At 46.7% G+C, this 24,227-nt stretch overlaps 3 non-coding genes and 1 pseudogene across 3 annotated transcripts; all 4 read right to left on the bottom strand.

Moving 5' to 3' along the window:
* Positions 1-1,548: 1,548 nt before the first annotated feature.
* Positions 1,549-1,655, bottom strand: LOC143716797 (U6 spliceosomal RNA). The gene has a single exon (XR_013196252.1). It is a non-coding gene; the product is annotated as a U6 spliceosomal RNA (small nuclear RNA).
* A 3,604-nt stretch (positions 1,656-5,259) lies between these two features.
* LOC143716803 (U6 spliceosomal RNA) lies at positions 5,260-5,366 on the bottom strand. The gene has a single exon (XR_013196258.1). It is a non-coding gene; the product is annotated as a U6 spliceosomal RNA (small nuclear RNA).
* A 13,492-nt stretch (positions 5,367-18,858) lies between these two features.
* LOC143716812 (U6 spliceosomal RNA) lies at positions 18,859-18,956 on the bottom strand (annotated as a pseudogene).
* Positions 18,957-22,559: 3,603 nt separating this feature from the next.
* LOC143716804 (U6 spliceosomal RNA) lies at positions 22,560-22,666 on the bottom strand. Its single transcript, XR_013196259.1, has one exon. It is a non-coding gene; the product is annotated as a U6 spliceosomal RNA (small nuclear RNA).
* Positions 22,667-24,227: the final 1,561 nt, after the last annotated feature.

The following is a 24,227-nucleotide window of genomic DNA, read 5'->3' as shown; positions in this document are numbered from 1 at the left end:
TATTTACAGCACCGCTGGTCACTGTATGATAAAAATGTGAAAACATCATAAGTAGAAGTTTATTTTAGCTCAAGTTTGCTCTGTGTGAATGTATTGTTCTGTTTCAGTGGTGTTCTGTGACTCAACCTTGAAGGGAAAAGATATTGCCTTTGTGGTCAAACCCTGTTCCCCAACGGCATCTGCTGAAGAAAGGGAGTGGACACACTTGTCGATGGCCCCAGAGTACAAGCATAAAAAAAAGAGTTGGCAGGAAAACTTAGAGTGCGCTATAGACATTGGAGATATTGCCTTTGTGGTCAAACCCTGTTCCTCAACGGCATCTGCTGAAGAAAGGGAGTGGACACACTCGTCGATGGCCCCAGAGTACAAGCATAAAAAAAAGAGTTGGCAGGAAAACTGAGAGTGCGCAATCAGTTTAGGAAAAGGACATCTTAGAGCTTTAGGGTTCATAAATGGCCAATTCCACCATGATGTATGAGAGCATCTACTGAAAGAATGGGGTGGGCAGACTTATGGATGATACCAAAATACAAGCTCTGAATGGGCTGTGTCCTCCAGGTTTTCGAGAAAAATCGAGTTGGCAGAAAAACGGAAAGTGCTTAGCCGTTTGCGCCACCGTTGCATGCACTCGATGTAACTGGACACGAACTGCAGCAGGAGGAATTAATCCTCTGGAGACTTTGAGGTAGAGGCCCTCTGACACACGTCGGAAACAAAACCTTAAAGGACTTCACAGATTTTTTTATTTGATTTATTCTTTGATTTTTTCTCTAAATCGGTCTCATTTCAGCATAGGCGCTGCCTTAACAAGCAAAACGGCTCAGATAATTTGAGGCATATGCAGACCTGGGGGCCCAGCAAGTCCTCACCAAGGTGGTAGAGCCCAGCGAGCCATTTCACCACTTTAAAAAAACCTTGTTTATTAGTGTAGCCTGCCTTCCAGAGGATACATATTCACACACTTTGTAATTCATTCACTGGGCTATCATGCATTCAAACTAATCAAGAGTTGTAAACTTTGATGGGTTGCTGTTGTGTATTTTCATTTAGCTGTTCTCATGATTGCTGCATTTATAGACAACTGTGCCTAGGGTCTTGAAGTTCAATCACACCACATGTATGTTTTTCCACATTTACACGTATTCCTACTTGGCATATGTAACTCTTTAGGTATTTACAGCACCGCTGGTCACTGTATGATAAAAATGTGAAAACATCATAACTAGAAGTTTATTTTAGCTCAAGTTTGCTCTGTGTGAATGTATTGTTCTGTTTCAGTGGTGTTCTGTGACTCACCTTGAAGGGAAAAGATATTGCCTTTGTGGTCAAACCCTGTTCCCCAACGGCATCTGCTGAAGAAAGTGAGTGGATACACTTGTCGATGGCCCCAGAGTACAAGCATAAAAAAAAGAATTGGCAGGAAAACTGAGAGTGCGCTATAGACATTGGAGATGCACCAGTTCTTGACACAAGAGAACAAGAATGAAAACAAAGAGTGGCAGGAGGGGATGAATCAAGTCCAGTGAAGCAGGCTTTGATCACAGCTGCAAAAATATGGAGCGCTTCACGGATTTGCGTGTCATCCTTTCGCAGGGGCCATGCTAATCTTCTCTGTATCGATCCAATTTTAGTATATGTGCTGCCTTAGCAAGCACAGGTTTGATGCCCAGCTCAAGGCATATATACACCTTGGGTTCCAGCAAGCTATCACCAAGGTGGTAGGGCCCAGCGAGTCATCTCGCCTCTGCATACCTTTGCTTGACACAATGATTGATGCAAAAGCTCAATGAGTTTAGGAATAGGACATCTTAGAGCTTTAGGGTTCACAAATGGCCAATTCCACCATGATGTATGAGAGCATCTACTGAAAGAATGGGGTGGGCAGACTTATGGATGGTACCAAAATACAAGCTCTGAATGGGCTGTGTCCTCCAGGTTTTCGAGAAAAAATCGAGTTGGCAGAAAAACGGAAAGTGCTTAGCCGTGTGCGCCACCGTTGCATGCACTCGATGTAACTGGACACGAACTGCAGCAGGAGGAATTAATCCTCTGGAGACTTTGAGGTAGAGGCCCTCTGACACACGTCGGAAACAAAAACTTAAAGGACTTCACAGATTTTTTTATTTGATTTATTCTTTGATTTTTTTCTCTAAATCGGTCTCCTTTCAGCATAGGCGCTGCCTTAACAAGCAAAAAGGCTCAGCTAATTTGAGGCATATGCACACCTGGGGGCCCAGCAAGTCCTCACCAAGGTGGTAGAGCCCAGCGAGCCATTTCACCACTTTAAAAAAACCTTGTTTATTAGTGTAGCCTGCCTTCCAGAGGATACATATTCACACACTTTGTAATTCATTCACTGGGCTATCATGCATTCAAACTAATCAAGAGTTGTAAACTTTGATGGGTTGCTGTTGTGTATTTTCATTTAGCTGTTCTCATGATTGCTGCATTTATAGACAACTGTGCCTAGGGTCTTGAAGTTCAATCACACCACATGTATGTTTTTCCACATTTTTTTCCACTTGGCATATGTAACTCTTTAGGTATTTACAGCACCGCTGGTCACTGTATGATAAAAATGTGAAAACATCATAAGTAGAAGTTTATTTTAGCTCAAGTTTGCTCTGTGTGAATGTATTGTTCTGTTTCAGTGGTGTTCTGTGACTCAACCTTGAAGGGAAAAGATATTGCCTTTGTGGTCAAACCCTGTTCCCCAACGGCATCTGCTGAAGAAAGGGAGTGGACACACTTGTCGATGGCCCCAGAGTACAAGCATAAAAAAAAGAGTTGGCAGGAAAACTTAGAGTGCGCTATAGACATTGGAGATATTGCCTTTGTGGTCAAACCCTGTTCCTCAACGGCATCTGCTGAAGAAAGGGAGTGGACACACTCGTCGATGGCCCCAGAGTACAAGCATAAAAAAAAGAGTTGGCAGGAAAACTGAGAGTGCGCAATCAGTTTAGGAATAGGACATCTTAGAGCTTTAGGGTTCATAAATGGCCAATTCCACCATGATGTATGAGAGCATCTACTGAAAGAATGGGGTGGGCAGACTTATGGATGGTACCAAAATACAAGCTCTGAATGGGCTGTGTCCTCCAGGTTTTCGAGAAAAAATCGAGTTGGCAGAAAAACGGAAAGTGCTTAGCCGTTTGCGCCACCGTTGCATGCACTCGATGTAACTGGACACGAACTGCAGCAGGAGAGAATTAATCCTCTGGAGACTTTGAGGTAGAGGCCCTCTGACACACGTCGGAAACAAAACCTTAAAGGACTTCACAGATTTTTTTATTTGATTTATTCTTTGATTTTTTCTCTAAATCGGTCTCCTTTCAGCATAAGCGCTGCCTTAACAAGCAGAAAGGCTCAGCTAATTTGAGGCATATGCAGACCTGGGGGCCCAGCAAGTCCTCACCAAGGTGGTAGAGCCCAGCGAGCCATTTCACCACTTTAAAAAAAACTTGTTTATTAGTGTAGCCTGCCTTCCAGAGGATACATATTCACACACTTTGTAATTCATTCACTGGGCTATCATGCATTCAAACTAATCAAGAGTTGTAAACTTTGATGGGTTGCTGTTGTGTATTTTCATTTAGCTGTTCTCATGATTGCTGCATTTATAGACAACTGTGCCTAGGGTCTTGAAGTTCAATCACACCACATGTATGTTTTTCCACATTTTTTTCCACTTGGCATATGTAACTCTTTAGGTATTTACAGCACCGCTGGTCACTGTATGATAAAAATGTGAAAACATCATAAGTAGAAGTTTATTTTAGCTCAAGTTTGCTCTGTGTGAATGTATTGTTCTGTTTCAGTGGTGTTCTGTGACTCAACCTTGAAGGGAAAAGATATTGCCTTTGTGGTCAAACCCTGTTCCCCAACGGCATCTGCTGAAGAAAGGGAGTGGACACACTTGTCGATGGCCCCAGAGTACAAGCATAAAAAAAAGAGTTGGCAGGAAAACTTAGAGTGCGCTATAGACATTGGAGATATTGCCTTTGTGGTCAAACCCTGTTCCTCAACGGCATCTGCTGAAGAAAGGGAGTGGACACACTCGTCGATGGCCCCAGAGTACAAGCATAAAAAAAAGAGTTGGCAGGAAAACTGAGAGTGCGCAATCAGTTTAGGAAAAGGACATCTTAGAGCTTTAGGGTTCATAAATGGCCAATTCCACCATGATGTATGAGAGCATCTACTGAAAGAATGGGGTGGGCAGACTTATGGATGATACCAAAATACAAGCTCTGAATGGGCTGTGTCCTCCAGGTTTTCGAGAAAAATCGAGTTGGCAGAAAAACGGAAAGTGCTTAGCCGTTTGCGCCACCGTTGCATGCACTCGATGTAACTGGACACGAACTGCAGCAGGAGGAATTAATCCTCTGGAGACTTTGAGGTAGAGGCCCTCTGACACACGTCGGAAACAAAACCTTAAAGGACTTCACAGATTTTTTTATTTGATTTATTCTTTGATTTTTTCTCTAAATCGGTCTCCTTTCAGCATAGGCGCTGCCTTAACAAGCAAAACGGCTCCGATAATTTGAGGCATATGCCGACCTGGGGGCCCAGCAAGTCCTCACCAAGGTGGTAGAGCCCAGCGAGCCATTTCACCACTTTAAAAAAACCTTGTTTATTAGTGTAGCCTGCCTTCCAGAGGATACATATTCACACACTTTGTAATTCATTCACTGGGCTATCATGCATTCAAACTAATCAAGAGTTGTAAACTTTGATGGGTTGCTGTTGTGTATTTTCATTTAGCTGTTCTCATGATTGCTGCATTTATAGACAACTGTGCCTAGGGTCTTGAAGTTCAATCACACCACATGTATGTTTTTTCACATTTACACGTATTCCTACTTGGCATATGTAACTCTTTAGGTATTTACAGCACCGCTGGTCACTGTATGATAAAAATGTGAAAACATCATAACTAGAAGTTTATTTTAGCTCAAGTTTGCTCTGTGTGAATGTATTGTTCTGTTTCAGTGGTGTTCTGTGACTCACCTTGAAGGGAAAAGATATTGCCTTTGTGGTCAAACCCTGTTCCCCAACGGCATCTGCTGAAGAAAGTGAGTGGATACACTTGTCGATGGCCCCAGAGTACAAGCATAAAAAAAAGAATTGGCAGGAAAACTGAGAGTGCGCTATAGACATTTGAGATGCACCAGTTCTTGACACAAGAGAACAAGAATGAAAACAAAGAGTGGCAGGAGGGGATGAATCAAGTCCAGTGAAGCAGGCTTTGATCACAGCTGCAAAAATATGGAGCGCTTCACGGATTTGCGTGTCATCCTTTCGCAGGGGCCATGCTAATCTTCTCTGTATCGATCCAATTTTAGTATATGTTCTGCCTTAGCAAGCACAGGTTTGATGCCCAGCTCAAGGCATATATACACCTTGGGTTCCAGCGAGCTATCACCAAGGTGGTAGGGCCCAGCGAGTCATCTCGCCTCTGCATACCTTTGCTTGACACAATGATTGATGCAAAAGCTCAATGAGTTTAGGAATAGGACATCTTAGAGCTTTAGGGTTCACAAATGGCCAATTCCACCATGATGTATGAGAGCATCTACTGAAAGAATGGGGTGGGCAGACTTATGGATGGTACCAAAATACAAGCTCTGAATGGGCTGTGTCCTCCAGGTTTTCGAGAAAAAATCGAGTTGGCAGAAAAACGGAAAGTGCTTAGCCGTTTGCGCCACCGTTGCATGCACTCGATGTAACTGGACACGAACTGCAGCAGGAGGAATTAATCCTCTGGAGACTTTGAGGTAGAGGCCCTCTGACACACGTCGGAAACAAAAACTTAAAGGACTTCACAGATTTTTTTATTTGATTTATTCTTTGATTTTTTTCTCTAAATCGGTCTCCTTTCAGCATAGGCGCTGCCTTAACAAGCAAAAAGGCTCAGCTAATTTGAGGCATATGCACACCTGGGGGCCCAGCAAGTCCTCACCAAGGTGGTAGAGCCCAGCGAGCCATTTCACCACTTTAAAAAAACCTTGTTTATTAGTGTAGCCTGCCTTCCAGAGGATACATATTCACACACTTTGTAATTCATTCACTGGGCTATCATGCATTCAAACTAATCAAGAGTTGTAAACTTTGATGGGTTGCTGTTGTGTATTTTCATTTAGCTGTTCTCATGATTGCTGCATTTATAGACAACTGTGCCTAGGGTCTTGAAGTTCAATCACACCACATGTATGTTTTTCCACATTTTTTTCCACTTGGCATATGTAACTCTTTAGGTATTTACAGCACCGCTGGTCACTGTATGATAAAAATGTGAAAACATCATAAGTAGAAGTTTATTTTAGCTCAAGTTTGCTCTGTGTGAATGTATTGTTCTGTTTCAGTGGTGTTCTGTGACTCAACCTTGAAGGGAAAAGATATTGCCTTTGTGGTCAAACCCTGTTCCCCAACGGCATCTGCTGAAGAAAGGGAGTGGACACACTTGTCGATGGCCCCAGAGTACAAGCATAAAAAAAAGAGTTGGCAGGAAAACTTAGAGTGCGCTATAGACATTGGAGATATTGCCTTTGTGGTCAAACCCTGTTCCTCAACGGCATCTGCTGAAGAAAGGGAGTGGACACACTCGTCGATGGCCCCAGAGTACAAGCATAAAAAAAAGAGTTGGCAGGAAAACTGAGAGTGCGCAATCAGTTTAGGAATAGGACATCTTAGAGCTTTAGGGTTCATAAATGGCCAATTCCACCATGATGTATGAGAGCATCTACTGAAAGAATGGGGTGGGCAGACTTATGGATGGTACCAAAATACAAGCTCTGAATGGGCTGTGTCCTCCAGGTTTTCGAGAAAAAATCGAGTTGGCAGAAAAACGGAAAGTGCTTAGCCGTTTGCGCCACCGTTGCATGCACTCGATGTAACTGGACACGAACTGCAGCAGGAGAGAATTAATCCTCTGGAGACTTTGAGGTAGAGGCCCTCTGACACACGTCGGAAACAAAACCTTAAAGGACTTCACAGATTTTTTTATTTGATTTATTCTTTGATTTTTTCTCTAAATCGGTCTCCTTTCAGCATAAGCGCTGCCTTAACAAGCAGAAAGGCTCAGCTAATTTGAGGCATATGCCGACCTGGGGGCCCAGCAAGTCCTCACCAAGGTGGTAGAGCCCAGCGAGCCATTTCACCACTTTAAAAAAAACTTGTTTATTAGTGTAGCCTGCCTTCCAGAGGATACATATTCACACACTTTGTAATTCATTCACTGGGCTATCATGCATTCAAACTAATCAAGAGTTGTAAACTTTGATGGGTTGCTGTTGTGTATTTTCATTTAGCTGTTCTCATGATTGCTGCATTTATAGACAACTGTGCCTAGGGTCTTGAAGTTCAATCACACCACATGTATGTTTTTCCACATTTTTTTCCACTTGGCATATGTAACTCTTTAGGTATTTACAGCACCGCTGGTCACTGTATGATAAAAATGTGAAAACATCATAAGTAGAAGTTTATTTTAGCTCAAGTTTGCTCTGTGTGAATGTATTGTTCTGTTTCAGTGGTGTTCTGTGACTCAACCTTGAAGGGAAAAGATATTGCCTTTGTGGTCAAACCCTGTTCCCCAACGGCATCTGCTGAAGAAAGGGAGTGGACACACTTGTCGATGGCCCCAGAGTACAAGCATAAAAAAAAGAGTTGGCAGGAAAACTTAGAGTGCGCTATAGACATTGGAGATATTGCCTTTGTGGTCAAACCCTGTTCCTCAACGGCATCTGCTGAAGAAAGGGAGTGGACACACTCGTCGATGGCCCCAGAGTACAAGCATAAAAAAAAGAGTTGGCAGGAAAACTGAGAGTGCGCAATCAGTTTAGGAAAAGGACATCTTAGAGCTTTAGGGTTCATAAATGGCCAATTCCACCATGATGTATGAGAGCATCTACTGAAAGAATGGGGTGGGCAGACTTATGGATGATACCAAAATACAAGCTCTGAATGGGCTGTGTCCTCCAGGTTTTCGAGAAAAATCGAGTTGGCAGAAAAACGGAAAGTGCTTAGCCGTTTGCGCCACCGTTGCATGCACTCGATGTAACTGGACACGAACTGCAGCAGGAGGAATTAATCCTCTGGAGACTTTGAGGTAGAGGCCCTCTGACACACGTCGGAAACAAAACCATAAAGGACTTCACAGATTTTTTTATTTGATTTATTCTTTGATTTTTTCTCTAAATCGGTCTCCTTTCAGCATAGGCGCTGCCTTAACAAGCAAAACGGCTCCGATAATTTGAGGCATATGCAGACCTGGGGGCCCAGCAAGTCCTCACCAAGGTGGTAGAGCCCAGCGAGCCATTTCACCACTTTAAAAAAACCTTGTTTATTAGTGTAGCCTGCCTTCCAGAGGATACATATTCACACACTTTGTAATTCATTCACTGGGCTATCATGCATTCAAACTAATCAAGAGTTGTAAACTTTGATGGGTTGCTGTTGTGTATTTTCATTTAGCTGTTCTCATGATTGCTGCATTTATAGACAACTGTGCCTAGGGTCTTGAAGTTCAATCACACCACATGTATGTTTTTCCACATTTTTTTCCACTTGGCATATGTAACTCTTTAGGTATTTACAGCACCGCTGGTCACTGTATGATAAAAATGTGAAAACATCATAAGTAGAAGTTTATTTTAGCTCAAGTTTGCTCTGTGTGAATGTATTGTTCTGTTTCAGTGGTGTTCTGACTCAACCTTGAAGGGAAAAGATATTGCCTTTGTGGTCAGACCCTGTTCCCCAACGGCATCTGCTGAAGAAAGGGAGTGGACACACTTGTCGATGGCCCCAGAGTACAAGCATAAAAAAAAGAGTTGGCAGGAAAACTTAGAGTGCGCTATAGAGATTGGAGATATTGCCTTTGTGGTCAAACCCTGTTCCTCAACGGCATCTGCTGAAGAAAGGGAGTGGACACACTCGTCGATGGCCCCAGAGTACAAGCATAAAAAAAAGAGTTGGCAGGAAAACTGAGAGTGCGCAATCAGTTTAGGAATAGGACATCTTAGAGCTTTAGGGTTCATAAATGGCCAATTCCACCATGATGTATGAGAGCATCTACTGAAAGAATGGGGTGGGCAGACTTATGGATGATACCAAAATACAAGCTCTGAATGGGCTGTGTCCTCCAGGTTTTCGAGAAAAAATCGAGTTGGCAGAAAAACGGAAAGTGCTTAGCCGTTTGCGCCACCGTTGCATGCACTCGATGTAACTGGACACGAACTGCAGCAGGAGGAATTAATCCTCTGGAGACTTTGAGGTAGAGGCCCTCTGACACACGTCGGAAACAAAACCTTAAAGGACTTCACAGATTTTTTTATTTGATTTATTCTTTGATTTTTTCTCTAAATCGGTCTCCTTTCAGCATAAGCGCTGCCTTAACAAGCAGAAAGGCTCGGCTAATTTGAGGCATATGCAGACCTGGGGGCCCAGCAAGTCCTCACCAAGGTGGTAGAGCCCAGCGAGCCATTTCACCACTTTAAAAAAAACTTGTTTATTAGTGTAGCCTGCCTTCCAGAGGATACATATTCACACACTTTGTAATTCATTCACTGGGCTATCATGCATTCAAACTAATCAAGAGTTGTAAACTTTGATGGGTTGCTGTTGTGTATTTTCATTTAGCTGTTCTCATGATTGCTGCATTTATAGACAACTGTGCCTAGGGTCTTGAAGTTCAATCACACCACATGTATGTTTTTCCACATTTACACGTATTCCTACTTGGCATATGTAACTCTTTAGGTATTTACAGCACCGTTGGTCACTGTATGATAAAAATGTGAAAACATCATAACTAGAAGTTTATTTTAGCTCAAGTTTGCTCTGTGTGAATGTATTGTTCTGTTTCAGTGGTGTTCTGTGACTCACCTTGAAGGGAAAAGATATTGCCTTTGTGGTCAAACCCTGTTCCCCAACGGCATCTGCTGAAGAAAGTGAGTGGATACACTTGTCGATGGCCCCAGAGTACAAGCATAAAAAAAAGAATTGGCAGGAAAACTGAGAGTGCGCTATAGACATTGGAGATGCACCAGTTCTTGACACAAGAGAACAAGAATGAAAACAAAGAGTGGCAGGAGGGGATGAATCAAGTCCAGTGAAGCAGGCTTTGATCACAGCTGCAAAAATATGGAGCGCTTCACGGATTTGCGTGTCATCCTTGCGCTCTGTGCCCAGCAATGTTCTCTGGATGACGGCCAATCAGCAGCTCGGATTGTCGAGCCTTTGTCGAGCGTTTTCGGTTTTGGGCCAATCAGCAGCTCGGATTGTCGAGCGTTTGTCGAGCGTTTTCGGTTTTTAGCCAATCAGCAGCTCGTATTGTCGAGCGTTTGTCGAGCGTTTTGGGCCAATCAACGGTTAGTATACTCAAGCGTTTGTCGAGCGTTTTGGGCCAATCAGCGGTTAGTATAATCAAGCGTTTGTCATAGCAACCACCAAAGCAACTGACAACGAGTCAACGAGTGAGTCAGTGAGTAAAACAAAAATAAATAGAATATTACGAATGTACTGACATAACATTGTCTTCCCAGAGTACTTTTACAATGTACTGACATGGAATTTGTCGATGTATTATGCTGTCAATCGCTGGTTTTGATAACGTTATTTAAAGATACGTTAACGTACGTCAGGCGTCCGGTTAACACATTTAAACCATATTTACACTTTGAATTTCGACTCCAAACTGTAGTAACTACATCTACGTGGTCTAATGAAGATAACCAGGTAGTCTGATCAAAGATTAAATACATTTTGAGAGATCGCTAGCATGTAATGTAATGTAATGTAATCCATTGCATTGGAAATGAACGGGACAACATGTGACGATCTCTGAAAACAAAATTAAATGATGAAAAGACCATACAGTTAGTATCTTTAGACCCTTAAGATTATAATATCACCACGTGAAATCAAAATATAAAGTTTAAGTGTATTTTTTATGCATTAACAATATGCCTGTTTGTTTACCTGTCATTATTTACCTGTTGTGTCAAGTTATGTTCATTTTTTAACGTTAATATTTCAATAGTGAATGTGTAGTACTAGTATATCATTAATCTTATGTGTGATATTCCTGTTAATATGGCAATTAACATGTAGTTTAACCTGTAATGCTCCCTTAACGCTGTGCTATGTCATTGTAGAGATGGTTTTTGCAAAATTTAAATTGACGGCCTCGCAGCAGCTTGTCCTGCGGGCCTCTGATGAGGCGGCGGCCTTCATCGCCGCCAAGGGGCCACGCGGGACCGCCACTGCTGCGAGGGCCAAGAAGCCAGAGGAGGTGGAGAAGGAGGCCCAAGCCCACGTCGTCTCCAAGGGCGGTGACCCTGGTAACCCCATGCTGGTGCTGGGCTGCCACAGCATCCAGTTTGGCAAGTACCAGGGTCAAACTTTCCGTTGGCTCCTGGAGAACGACGTGGGCTACACCACGCAGTTGGTTGCCAGCCACCAGCGGGAGCGGGAGAAAAGTGCCTCCGACAGCCCCCTTATGGCCAACAAGGACGCACTCGCCCGGTACTCGTGCGCCCACCCTGCTTTTGCTGAGCAGCTGCGTTACCACCGGGTGCACGAGGAGGCCCGGGCTCGCGCCACTCAGCCCGGGTGTGAGGGCGAGGCGCTTGTTGGCTTTGGGGACTACAAGGAGGCCACCCTGAAGGACCTGTACGACTCCAAGGAGAAGCAGCACCAGAAGTAAGTCCTGTTGTGGTGAAGGGCAGTGAACTGTCGACAGGGTGCTGTGACTTGTTGATATGCGTGTTAATCTTTGATCATTGTCTTGCAGCTTTGTCAAGTGGCTACGGCGGAAGACACCGCAGCCTGGGACCTCGATGGACGCCGCCAGGAAGTACATCCTGGGCCGAGACAAGGAGCGGTCGGCAGAGGTGGCTGCTACCCCCCCACCTCCCACCAGCAGCAGCAGCAGCAGCAGCAGCAGCAGCAGCAGCAGCACCCCCACCACCAGCAGTGGCCCCAGCAAGGCCGCTGCTTCCACCGCGCTGCCGCCGCGCAAGCCGATCGCTCCCATGTTCTCGGCCCTACTGGGAAGGCGTCCAATGGCCCCAGGTGAGCTGCAGGCCAAGGTCAGGAAGCTGATGACCACACCAGCACGGCCTGCAGTTCCAGGTAGATCTCTTTCTTTCTCTTTAACACAACAGTGGTTCAGTGTACAGGATTAACTAACCATTGCCCTCCCACCCCACAGCGGTGTCTACATCCGTCAGAGACCAGTGCCCCTCGGTTCCGCCGCCGCCCCCCCCCCACAGAGGTGACGGACGAGGATCTGGTCCAGATGGCCACTGACTTAGAAACGGGTAACTGGCACCACACTGGACACGTCACACTGTAACATTTGCCCTCAATATATATTCTTCTGGCGGTATTTTTGTATTAACTGTAATGGTTTCATTTACTGGTCTCTACAGCTGATGCTTGAAGACCAAAGGTAGGTTTGGCAGGTAATGTAGCCGTCTTTGTCGGTGGTAGATGTGTAGAACATAGTGGCAATGTAGATTTGCTTAACCACCTTCACATGTCTACTTCCCTTGGCCCTGCTGCATCTCTTGACATTCACCTTGTAGCACTAAACCATCTGCCCCATCACTGGCATGCTGTACGTCATCTAATTACTTGCATTCTGCACGTCATCTAATCACTGGCATGCTGCACGTCATTAACACTCAGACTCACTTAGTCTTGCCTGCCTGTGTGTTGCCCCATGACTATCATTGTGCTGATGCCATTTTGTTGTGTGTGAATGTGTCTGAAGCTCACGTACAGGTCCTTCAGACTCTCCCGCTGGTGGTGAGGCCTCCATCTCCACCTCCTCCGGCGTTGTCCTCCATCCCTCCCCCACCGCCACCACCTCGAGTTGCGGCTGCTCCACCTACGCTCGCGGTTCCGGCTCGGGCTCCGGCGTTGACCAGGGAGGAGCCCCGTCGCGTCTCCGTGGAGGAGACGCCATCTGGGGAGGCCACCCTGGCACCAGCGCCGGCGAAGAGGAAGAGGAAGGAGAGGAAAGTGGAGCAGCCCGCAACGCCCACTCCTGCTTCGGCTGAGGTACAAACACAAACACAGACACACACACACACACACACCGTGCCCGTACTCATGGACGGCACAACTCAGTGAAGTTGACTGTCAAACTGCATGTAGCACCTCCTCTCAGCCTCCTTACAGTGTGTTTGTTTGTGTTGTTTTTTTCCCTCACAGTCCCGGTTGCCTGAGAGCTGGCGGACAGCTCTCACCGTGGAAGAGCAGGAGTGGATCGGCCGGGAGCTGTTCAAGACAGACAGCGAGGGGAGGACCAAACTCACCACAGACCTCAAGCTGTGGTGGGACCCCCCTCAGCCCCGGCCGAGTTACACTCAGCCACCCGCCTCACCAGCTGCCTTCTTCGCGTGTCGGCTGTTCCTCTGGACGCCCCTGCGTCTGTGGGGCGTCCGGCCGACATGCTGTAATAGGGCCCTCACCAAGTGTGGGCTCTACAGGACCATCCGGAGGGTCCTGGACATCGACGGCTGGTACTTGATGGCCACCGAGTACCTGGAGTGCCGTCGGTGTAAGAGGAAGGTAGCTGCCTGGTCGCAGGAGGTCGTGGGTCAGCTGGGAGAGGGGCATCGCGCCCTCTTCCCGGCAATCCTCACCTACAAGTAAGTAGCTGTCTGAACACTGTCACAGTATGTCTGTTTGTGGCGCCCTCTTCCCGGCAATCCTCACCTACAAGTAAGTAGCTGTCTGACCACTGTCACAGTGTGTCTGTGTGTTGCGCCCTCTTGCCGGCAATCCTCACCTACAAGTAAGTACCTGTCTGAACACTGTCACAGTGTGTCTGTGTGTGGCTCTTCTGTAACACATGATGTGCTCCTCTCTGTAGGCTCGCCTGCGACCGGCGGGTAATCATCCAGCTGCGTGAGCGTACTCGGGGGAACAGCGCCACGCAGCTGTACAAAAAACTCTGTGAGGCACACACAGAGGCCTGGATGCGGCGGTCCATACACTACCTCAGCGTCATGGAGCCCTTCACGTCGCGAGGTGTCGTGCGCATGTGCACCCCACCACCAAAACCGCCACCCGTGCCCCAGTACGCGTGGCTGTTAATGGTGTACTGCCACGACATCCTCTCCCGCCTGGAGGACGTGAAGGCCCGGGTCACCTCCGTCTTCGGAACGGTCTTGAAGATGGATTCGACCAAGAAGGTAAATGTGGTGCTATGTATGTATAAATATATATGTATATAAATGTGGTGCGGAGTATCACGCTCTGGCTATGTGCGTGCAGCCTTACTGAGATGCTTTATTCTTTCAAACAGGTGACCCGGAAGCTCGCCGGTGCTGCCGCCCAGACCGCAGCGTGGGCAACGAACGTCGGCAACGAGCACGGACAGGTGCTCATGTCCGTGCTCACGGACGCCGAGGGTGCCGGCCTGTTGTCCATGGCTGCGGGGTTAATGCGGCGGTATCGGGACGCTGGGGTGGAGCCGCCTCAGCTCCTCTACGTCGACCGGGACTGTTGTTCGTCCCACGGGGGATCCAAGACAGCTGACATGTTCGGGAAGTGGGACAAGCTGGTGGTCCGGCTGGACATCTGGCACCTGATGCGGCGGTTCGCGTCAGGTGCGTTGTGGCAAAAACAATAATTAAACAAACAGCATCACAGTAAGAGACATCATTGGGTCCATAACTTGATGTAACATGCATTTTTCCATAACAGGTGTCACCACCGAGAGCCACCAGCTGTATAAACCCTTCCTGCAGCAGCTGTCTTCGTGCATCTTCCTGTGGGACCCAGAGGACGCAGCCCGGTTGCTCAAGGCGAAGAAGAGGATGCTTGAGGCGCAGGGGATGACCTTCTCGTCCGACGCCGGAGTGTGGAGGCACGTCAGCCGCAAGAATATGGCTCTCCATTGCCGTCGCCGCACGCGTGGAGCGGCGGAGACGGAGCGGCTGATCGGTGACCTCCTGGAAACCTTCGGCGGTGCCAACGGACGAGACACCATGGGGATTTCCCTGCTGGACCAAGACCGCATCCAGAAGATCTGGACGGAGCAGCGGCGCCACCTCCATTGCATCCAGGACCCGCCGGGCGTGGAGCTGTACACTGAGACCGGCAGGGTGACCAAGGGGGGGATCAGCCTGCCGGTGTACCGTTGTGCACGAGGCTCCACGTCCCTGGAGTCGTTCCACCTGCATCTCAACCGCTTCATTCCAGGTATGTTTCACATGCTTCACTGTCATGTCAATCTTTCACTGTCATCGACTCGCTGTCATTCACATTGTGTGCACTGAATAAACTGCTAAACAGATCTGTGTTCCTCCTCAGGAGAAAGTGCCAATCCCTGGCACTTCCAGGCATTTCTCCTGGAGGGGTTGACGCGGTGGAACGCCGACAGGGCGGCGTCCGTGGCACAGGAGGGACGGCCGCTGCTCCGCTCCTACAATGGCCCCCTGCAGCACTCCCTTGACCAGCTCAGCCAAAGGGTGCTTGGCACGAGTGTGGTCAAGGATTACACCAAGCCCAGGGAGTACACGGGTAAGAACACTCAAGCCACCGCGCTTACACGTGTCCACACTGAATGATATTTGTACCAGACTGACTGATGCGATTTGTGTTGTTGTACTTCAGGGGAACTCATCGGCATCGAGTACCTGTACTCCCAGACGGGCAGAGTGCTGCAGGACGTCAGCTTGGACCCTGACATTCCGGACGCGGGGGGGGACGTTCCCCAACTCGTCGAGGATGACGAGCTCGCCGACGGCCCGCAGGAGGTGGAGGACCTCACCCTGCACGTGCCTGGCGAGTTCCCAGCTCCTCAGACGGACCCGCGGTCAGGGCGACCGGCTGACGCACCCGCGCCCGAGCCATCCAGTCCGACCGGTGCCCCCGAGCCCGCACCCCACTCCTCCGGCCGGTCCTCGCCAGAGCCTCAGCAGGCTGCTGAGGTAAGCACGCCACCTCTTTGTGGTCTGCGACTGCAGTGCATCTCGCATCACCAAAAAATGCGCTCGCTCTGTTCCATCCACCTGACTTATTGTTTTCCATCTCTTCTTGTGTGTCTGCAGGACTACAGAGGACCGGATGACCAGCCGGGGTACCTGGCCGTGGTCCAGTTGGCCACGGCCTTGGTGGGGTTGCGTCACGACCCGGCCTTGTCAGAGGGGAGGGTAGACGAGCTTATCAGGCTCTACGAGGCCCTGTCACCGTACGACAGGGCCCGAGTAGTTTACCCTCCCCGCTACAGGGACAGGCCAGCTCAGGGGCGCTTCATGGCAGCCAAGCCAAGCCGCACCAGTATACCTGGTGTGGAAAGCTTGAGACGGTAAGGCTACGCTTCCATCATACATTTCCCTGGTGTACAAACAAGCTGCTTTATGTAATGTTGCCCATTATCATGCTCATATCTGTCATTGTTTTTGTCCATTGTCCACAGCTGCCTGGTCGGAGAGACCTCTGGACCTGCCAGCAGTCCCAGCGCAAGCCGGCTGGTAGAGGCAGTATGCACCCAGCTCTGCCGCTTGATCCCCTCGGGCAGCCGTGCGCGCGGTGCCCGGAGGTCGCGGTGGGACAGCATACTGCTTCGGTACCAGCACATCCGGGACCTTGTGCTGGGCCACCAGAGGCTGATGGCTCGGGCGCCCATACAGCTCTTTGAGCTGAACGCCAGGACCCTCTCGCTGTGGTATGTTTGATGCTTTTGATGTTATGGTAATGACATGCTTGAATGGCATGCTCTCAAAATTGTACATGTAACTAAAACACTACGTTGAAATCCGTTTTCAGGTTCACCAGGATGCAGCGGGAGAAGGAGAGGACTGTGCTAGCTTCAGGCGTTGCAGCAGAGGGACGACCACCAGCGGCAGCGGCAGCGGGTTCGGCGCCGTGCCCAGCAACAGCGGTGGATCGTTCTCCGGCAGCAGCAACAGGCCAGGCGAGGACAGCAGCGCCAAGGGCGGCGGGACCTCTGGCAGCAGCACCGGCCGTGGCAGCACCGGTGCCTGTTCTGCCAGCGCCAGTGCGCCCACTGGCGCCTTTACCGCCTGCCCCCTCAGCTGTTGTCCTGGCCATACCACCGGCTGCTGCAGCTGCAACAGGACCTTTTCCGGCAACACAGCCTCTCTTTCTGGACCTCTCACTGCCCCAGCAGAGTGTGAGGGTGCTCCCCATCCCAACGCTCCCTCGGACAACGCCAGCCCCACACGTCCTCCCTCTGCCGCTGGCCGCCGCACATCACGCCGGCCCTCGGCTGCCTGCACCACCTCCTGCTCCCCCTCCTCAGCCTCGCTCTGCGTACAAAACTGAATGGCTGAGGAGGAAGAGGGCTGAGCAGAGGGCAGCGGCAGGAACAGTCGTCGCTGCCCGGGCCGGCGTGCCACAAGAACAAAAGTGCAGGAGATGCGGCCAGCCAAAGCGGAGGGAGACCGGACACACCCGCTACGGCAATGTACATTTTTGCTCTGCCGCCGCAGCGGGTAAGAGTGTGGAGGACTGGCTGAGGGAGATGAAGGACCAGGGTCGAGCCCCGGACTGATTTCGCATTCTCGCTGGGGCAGGTGTATATAGTTGTTTCAGTGTTTGTTTGTTTGTTTTTTAAAGACATTGACTTTACCCTCCACAAGGACCGGGACCTTGCCGCGGTGTGGAGGCTTCCTACAAACACCGGTCCACACCTGCCACAACTTTTCTACAGCAAAAAAAACATTGTGTATCCCATTCACACCTGTATAACATTGCCATGCCTTTGTACTATTCTGATTCTTTGCACTGACAAGTTATATAGGCCTATACTGTGTGTGTATGCTGCCTATCATATGGCTTAAGAAAAAGAAAAGAAAACATTGTCTGTCCCATTCACACCTGTATAACACATTCACACCTGTATAACACATTGTCATGCATTTGTGCTGTTCTGATTTTATGCGCTGACAAGTTATATAGGCATTTTGGACATGTGGGTATGGTCAATAATGTGGTCACTGTCTTTGGAGTTACGTCCAGTTGCCACTGGCTCTGTTGCCGCCGCGTTGGTACTTCACACTGTATGCTGCTGCATTATTTATCCATGCATGTCTGTAATGAGCCCTTATACTATGCGTCTGTCTGCTGTGATTGATGTGGTTTAAAATAAGAGGAATGAAGCCTTGTGCCACTGTTCTGCATCAATACCACTGTTCTGCATCTCGCCCCAGAACATTTATGCCATGTGTCTGCTCTGATGCTCTATTTTTTTTATTATTATGATCATCATCATCATCATCATCATCATCATCAAAATCATCATGTTTTATTGTATTGTAGTTTGAAATAAATAATCTATTTCACACTGTAGTCTACTGCTGCTGTGTTTGGTGTTTTCTGCATCTATACATCATCATCATCAACAACAACTACAACAACAACAATAATACACGGCATGTAACTTTTATTTATACATTGAAATAAAATTATTGACATAATATAAATGTAATATAATGTTTAACATAACAAATTTTTATATATATGCAGAAAAAGGTGAAACAATATAAATACAATATATCTATGCAGAAAAGGGTGAAACAATATAAAAAGTGGAAACAATATGAATACAGTATATTATTTAACATAAACAATATAAATACAATATAATGTTTAACACAACAGATTTTAATATCTATGCAGAAAAAGGTGAAACAAATAATGCACGGCATGTTACTTTTATGTATACACATGAAATAGGCATAATAAGAATATAATAGTGTGTAATATAATGTTTAATATTTGTGCTTCGGTCGGGATTCGATCCTACGCTTTGATGGTGTCTCGTTTGTACCGCGTTTGTGCGACTGGGCATGCGCGAAGGCACTAATGCGCATGCGCGAAAACAGAGAAGAACGATGGCGAAGCTTTTCGCAGGGGCCATGCTAATCTTCTCTGTATCGATCCAATTTTAGTATATGTGCTGCCTTAGCAAGCACAGGTTTGATGCCCAGCTCAAGGCATATATACACCTTGGGTTCCAGCGAGCTATCACCAAGGTGGTAGGGCCCAGCGAGTCATCTCGCCTCTGCATACCTTTGCTTGACACAATGATTGATGCAAAAGCTCAATGAGTTTAGGAATAGGACATCTTAGAGCTTTAGGGTTCACAAATGGCCAATTCCACCATGATGTATGAGAGCATCTACTGAAAGAATGGGGTGGGCAGACTTATGGATGGTACCAAAATACAAGCTCTGAATGGGCTGTGTCCTCCAGGTTTTCGAGAAAAAATCGAGTTGGCAGAAAAACGGAAAGTGCTTAGCCGTTTGCGCCACCGTTGCATGCACTCGATGTAACTGGACACGAACTGCAGCAGGAGGAATTAATCCTCTGGAGACTTTGAGGTAGAGGCCCTCTGACACACGTCGGAAACAAAAACTTAAAGGACTTCACAGATTTTTTTATTTGATTTATTCTTTGATTTTTTTCTCTAAATCGGTCTCCTTTCAGCATAGGCGCTGCCTTAACAAGCAAAAAGGCTCAGCTAATTTGAGGCATATGCACACCTGGGGGCCCAGCAAGTCCTCACCAAGGTGGTAGAGCCCAGCGAGCCATTTCACCACTTTAAAAAAACCTTGTTTATTAGTGTAGCCTGCCTTCCAGAGGATACATATTCACACACTTTGTAATTCATTCACTGGGCTATCATGCATTCAAACTAATCAAGAGTTGTAAACTTTGATGGGTTGCTGTTGTGTATTTTCATTTAGCTGTTCTCATGATTGCTGCATTTATAGACAACTGTGCCTAGGGTCTTGAAGTTCAATCACACCACATGTATGTTTTTCCACATTTTTTTCCACTTGGCATATGTAACTCTTTAGGTATTTACAGCACCGCTGGTCACTGTATGATAAAAATGTGAAAACATCATAAGTAGAAGTTTATTTTAGCTCAAGTTTGCTCTGTGTGAATGTATTGTTCTGTTTCAGTGGTGTTCTGTGACTCAACCTTGAAGGGAAAAGATATTGCCTTTGTGGTCAAACCCTGTTCCCCAACGGCATCTGCTGAAGAAAGGGAGTGGACACACTTGTCGATGGCCCCAGAGTACAAGCATAAAAAAAAGAGTTGGCAGGAAAACTTAGAGTGCGCTATAGACATTGGAGATATTGCCTTTGTGGTCAAACCCTGTTCCTCAACGGCATCTGCTGAAGAAAGGGAGTGGACACACTCGTCGATGGCCCCAGAGTACAAGCATAAAAAAAAGAGTTGGCAGGAAAACTGAGAGTGCGCAATCAGTTTAGGAATAGGACATCTTAGAGCTTTAGGGTTCATAAATTGCCAATTCCACCATGATGTATGAGAGCATCTACTGAAAGAATGGGGTGGGCAGACTTATGGATGGTACCAAAATACAAGCTCTGAATGGGCTGTGTCCTCCAGGTTTTCGAGAAAAAATCGAGTTGGCAGAAAAACGGAAAGTGCTTAGCCGTTTGCGCCACCGTTGCATGCACTCGATGTAACTGGACACGAACTGCAGCAGGAGAGAATTAATCCTCTGGAGACTTTGAGGTAGAGGCCCTCTGACACACGTCGGAAACAAAACCTTAAAGGACTTCACAGATTTTTTTATTTGATTTATTCTTTGATTTTTTCTCTAAATCGGTCTCCTTTCAGCATAGGCGCTGCCTTAACAAGCAAAACGGCTCCGATAATTTGAGGCATATGCAGACCTGGGGGCCCAGCAAGTCCTCACCAAGGTGGTAGAGCCCAGCGAGCCATTTCACCACTTTAAAAAAACCTTGTTTATTAGTGTAGCCTGCCTTCCAGAGGATACATATTCACACACTTTGTAATTCATTCACTGGGCTATCATGCATTCAAACTAATCAAGAGTTGTAAACTTTGATGGGTTGCTGTTGTGTATTTTCATTTAGCTGTTCTCATGATTGCTGCATTTATAGACAACTGTGCCTAGGGTCTTGAAGTTCAATCACACCACATGTATGTTTTTCCACATTTTTTTCCACTTGGCATATGTAACTCTTTAGGTATTTACAGCACCGCTGGTCACTGTATGATAAAAATGTGAAAACATCATAAGTAGAAGTTTATTTTAGCTCAAGTTTGCTCTGTGTGAATGTATTGTTCTGTTTCAGTGGTGTTCTGACTCAACCTTGAAGGGAAAAGATATTGCCTTTGTGGTCAGACCCTGTTCCCCAACGGCATCTGCTGAAGAAAGGGAGTGGACACACTTGTCGATGGCCCCAGAGTACAAGCATAAAAAAAAGAGTTGGCAGGAAAACTTAGAGTGCGCTATAGACATTGGAGATATTGCCTTTGTGGTCAAACCCTGTTCCTCAACGGCATCTGCTGAAGAAAGGGAGTGGACACACTCGTCGATGGCCCCAGAGTACAAGCATAAAAAAAAGAGTTGGCAGGAAAACTGAGAGTGCGCAATCAGTTTAGGAATAGGACATCTTAGAGCTTTAGGGTTCATAAATGGCCAATTCCACCATGATGTATGAGAGCATCTACTGAAAGAATGGGGTGGGCAGACTTATGGATGATACCAAAATACAAGCTCTGAATGGGCTGTGTCCTCCAGGTTTTCGAGAAAAAATCGAGTTGGCAGAAAAACGGAAAGTGCTTAGCCGTTTGCGCCACCGTTGCATGCACTCGATGTAACTGGACACGAACTGCAGCAGGAGGAATTAATCCTCTGGAGACTTTGAGGTAGAGGCCCTCTGACACACGTCGGAAACAAAACCTTAAAGGACTTCACAGATTTTTTTATTTGATTTGTTCTTTGATTTTTTCTCTAAATCGGTCTCCTTTCAGCATAGGCGCTGCCTTAACAAGCAAAACGGCTCCGATAATTTGAGGCATATGCAGACCTGGGGGCCCAGCAAGTCCTCACCAAGGTGGTAGAGCCCAGCGAGCCATTTCACCACTTTAAAAAAAACTTGTTTATTAGTGTAGCCTGCCTTCCAGAGGATACATATTCACACACTTTGTAATTCATTCACTGGGCTATCATGCATTCAAACTAATCAAGAGTTGTAAACTTTGATGGGTTGCTGTTGTGTATTTTCATTTAGCTGTTCTCATGATTGCTGCATTTATAGACAACTGTGCCTAGGGTCTTGAAGTTCAATCACACCACATGTATGTTTTTCCACATTTACACGTATTCCTACTTGGCATATGTAACTCTTTAGGTATTTACAGCACCGCTGGTCACTGTATGATAAAAATGTGAAAACATCATAACTAGAAGTTTATTTTAGCTCAAGTTTGCTCTGTGTGAATGTATTGTTCTGTTTCAGTGGTGTTCTGTGACTCACCTTGAAGGGAAAAGATATTGCCTTTGTGGTCAAACCCTGTTCCCCAACGGCATCTGCTGAAGAAAGTGAGTGGATACACTTGTCGATGGCCCCAGAGTACAAGCATAAAAAAAAGAATTGGCAGGAAAACTGAGAGTGCGCTATAGACATTGGAGATGCACCAGTTCTTGACACAAGAGAACAAGAATGAAAACAAAGAGTGGCAGGAGGGGATGAATCAAGTCCAGTGAAGCAGGCTTTGATCACAGCTGCAAAAATATGGAGCGCTTCACGGATTTCCGTGTCATCCTTTCGCAGGGGCCACGCTAATCTTCTCTGTATCGATCCAATTTTAGTATATGTGCTGCCTTAGCAAGCACAGGTTTGGTGCCCAGCTCAAGGCATATATACACCTTGGGTTCCAGCGAGCTATCACCAAGGTGGTAGGGCCCAGCGAGTCATCTCGCCTCTGCATACCTTGTGCTTGACACAATGATTGATGCAAAAGCTCAATGAGTTTAGGAATAGGACATCTTAGAGCTTTAGGGTTCACAAATGGCCAATTCCACCATGATGTATGAGAGCATCTACTGAAAGAATGGGGTGGGCAGACTTATGGATGGTACCAAAATACAAGCTCTGAATGGGCTGTGTCCTCCAGGTTTTCGAGAAAAAATCGAGTTGGCAGAAAAACGGAAAGTGCTTAGCCGTTTGCGCCACCGTTGCATGCACTCGATGTAACTGGACACGAACTGCAGCAGGAGGGATTAATCCTCTGGAGACTTTGAGGTAGAGGCCCTCTGACACACGTCGGAAACAAAAACTTAAAGGACTTCACAGATTTTTTTATTTGATTTATTCTTTGATTTTTTCTCTAAATCGGTCTCCTTTCAGCATAGGCGCTGCCTTAACAAGCAAAAAGGCTCAGCTAATTTGAGGCATATGCACACCTGGGGGCCCAGCAAGTCCTCACCAAGGTGGTAGAGCCCAGCGAGCCATTTCACCACTTTAAAAAAACCTTGTTTATTAGTGTAGCCTGCCTTCCAGAGGATACATATTCACACACTTTGTAATTCATTCACTGGGCTATCATGCATTCAAACTAATCAAGAGTTGTAAACTTTGATGGGTTGCTGTTGTGTATTTTCATTTAGCTGTTCTCATGATTGCTGCATTTATAGACAACTGTGCCTAGGGTCTTGAAGTTCAATCACACCACATGTATGTTTTTCCACATTTTTTTCCACTTGGCATATGTAACTCTTTAGGTATTTACAGCACCGCTGGTCACTGTATGATAAAAATGTGAAAACATCATAAGTAGAAGTTTATTTTAGCTCAAGTTTGCTCTGTGTGAATGTATTGTTCTGTTTCAGTGGTGTTCTGTGACTCAACCTTGAAGGGAAAAGATATTGCCTTTGTGGTCAAACCCTGTTCCCCAACGGCATCTGCTGAAGAAAGGGAGTGGACACACTTGTCGATGGCCCCAGAGTACAAGCATAAAAAAAAGAGTTGGCAGGAAAACTTAGAGTGCGCTATAGACATTGGAGATATTGCCTTTGTGGTCAAACCCTGTTCCTCAACGGCATCTGCTGAAGAAAGGGAGTGGACACACTCGTCGATGGCCCCAGAGTACAAGCATAAAAAAAAGAGTTGGCAGGAAAACTGAGAGTGCGCAATCAGTTTAGGAAAAGGACATCTTAGAGCTTTAGGGTTCATAAATGGCCAATTCCACCATGATGTATGAGAGCATCTACTGAAAGAATGGGGTGGGCAGACTTATGGATGATACCAAAATACAAGCTCTGAATGGGCTGTGTCCTCCAGGTTTTCGAGAAAAAATCGAGTTGGCAGAAAAACGGAAAGTGCTTAGCCGTTTGCGCCACCGTTGCATGCACTCGATGTAACTGGACACGAACTGCAGCAGGAGGAATTAATCCT

The sequence above is a fragment of the Siphateles boraxobius genome, unplaced genomic scaffold (assembly GCF_051911475.1).
Source record: "Siphateles boraxobius isolate OS27281-9 unplaced genomic scaffold, OSU_SipBor_1 6, whole genome shotgun sequence".
In the NCBI taxonomy this organism is placed as follows: Eukaryota; Metazoa; Chordata; class Actinopteri; order Cypriniformes; family Leuciscidae; genus Siphateles; species Siphateles boraxobius.
Note: the sequence above shows the minus strand (reverse complement) of the source record. Positions and strands in the feature narration are given on the sequence as shown.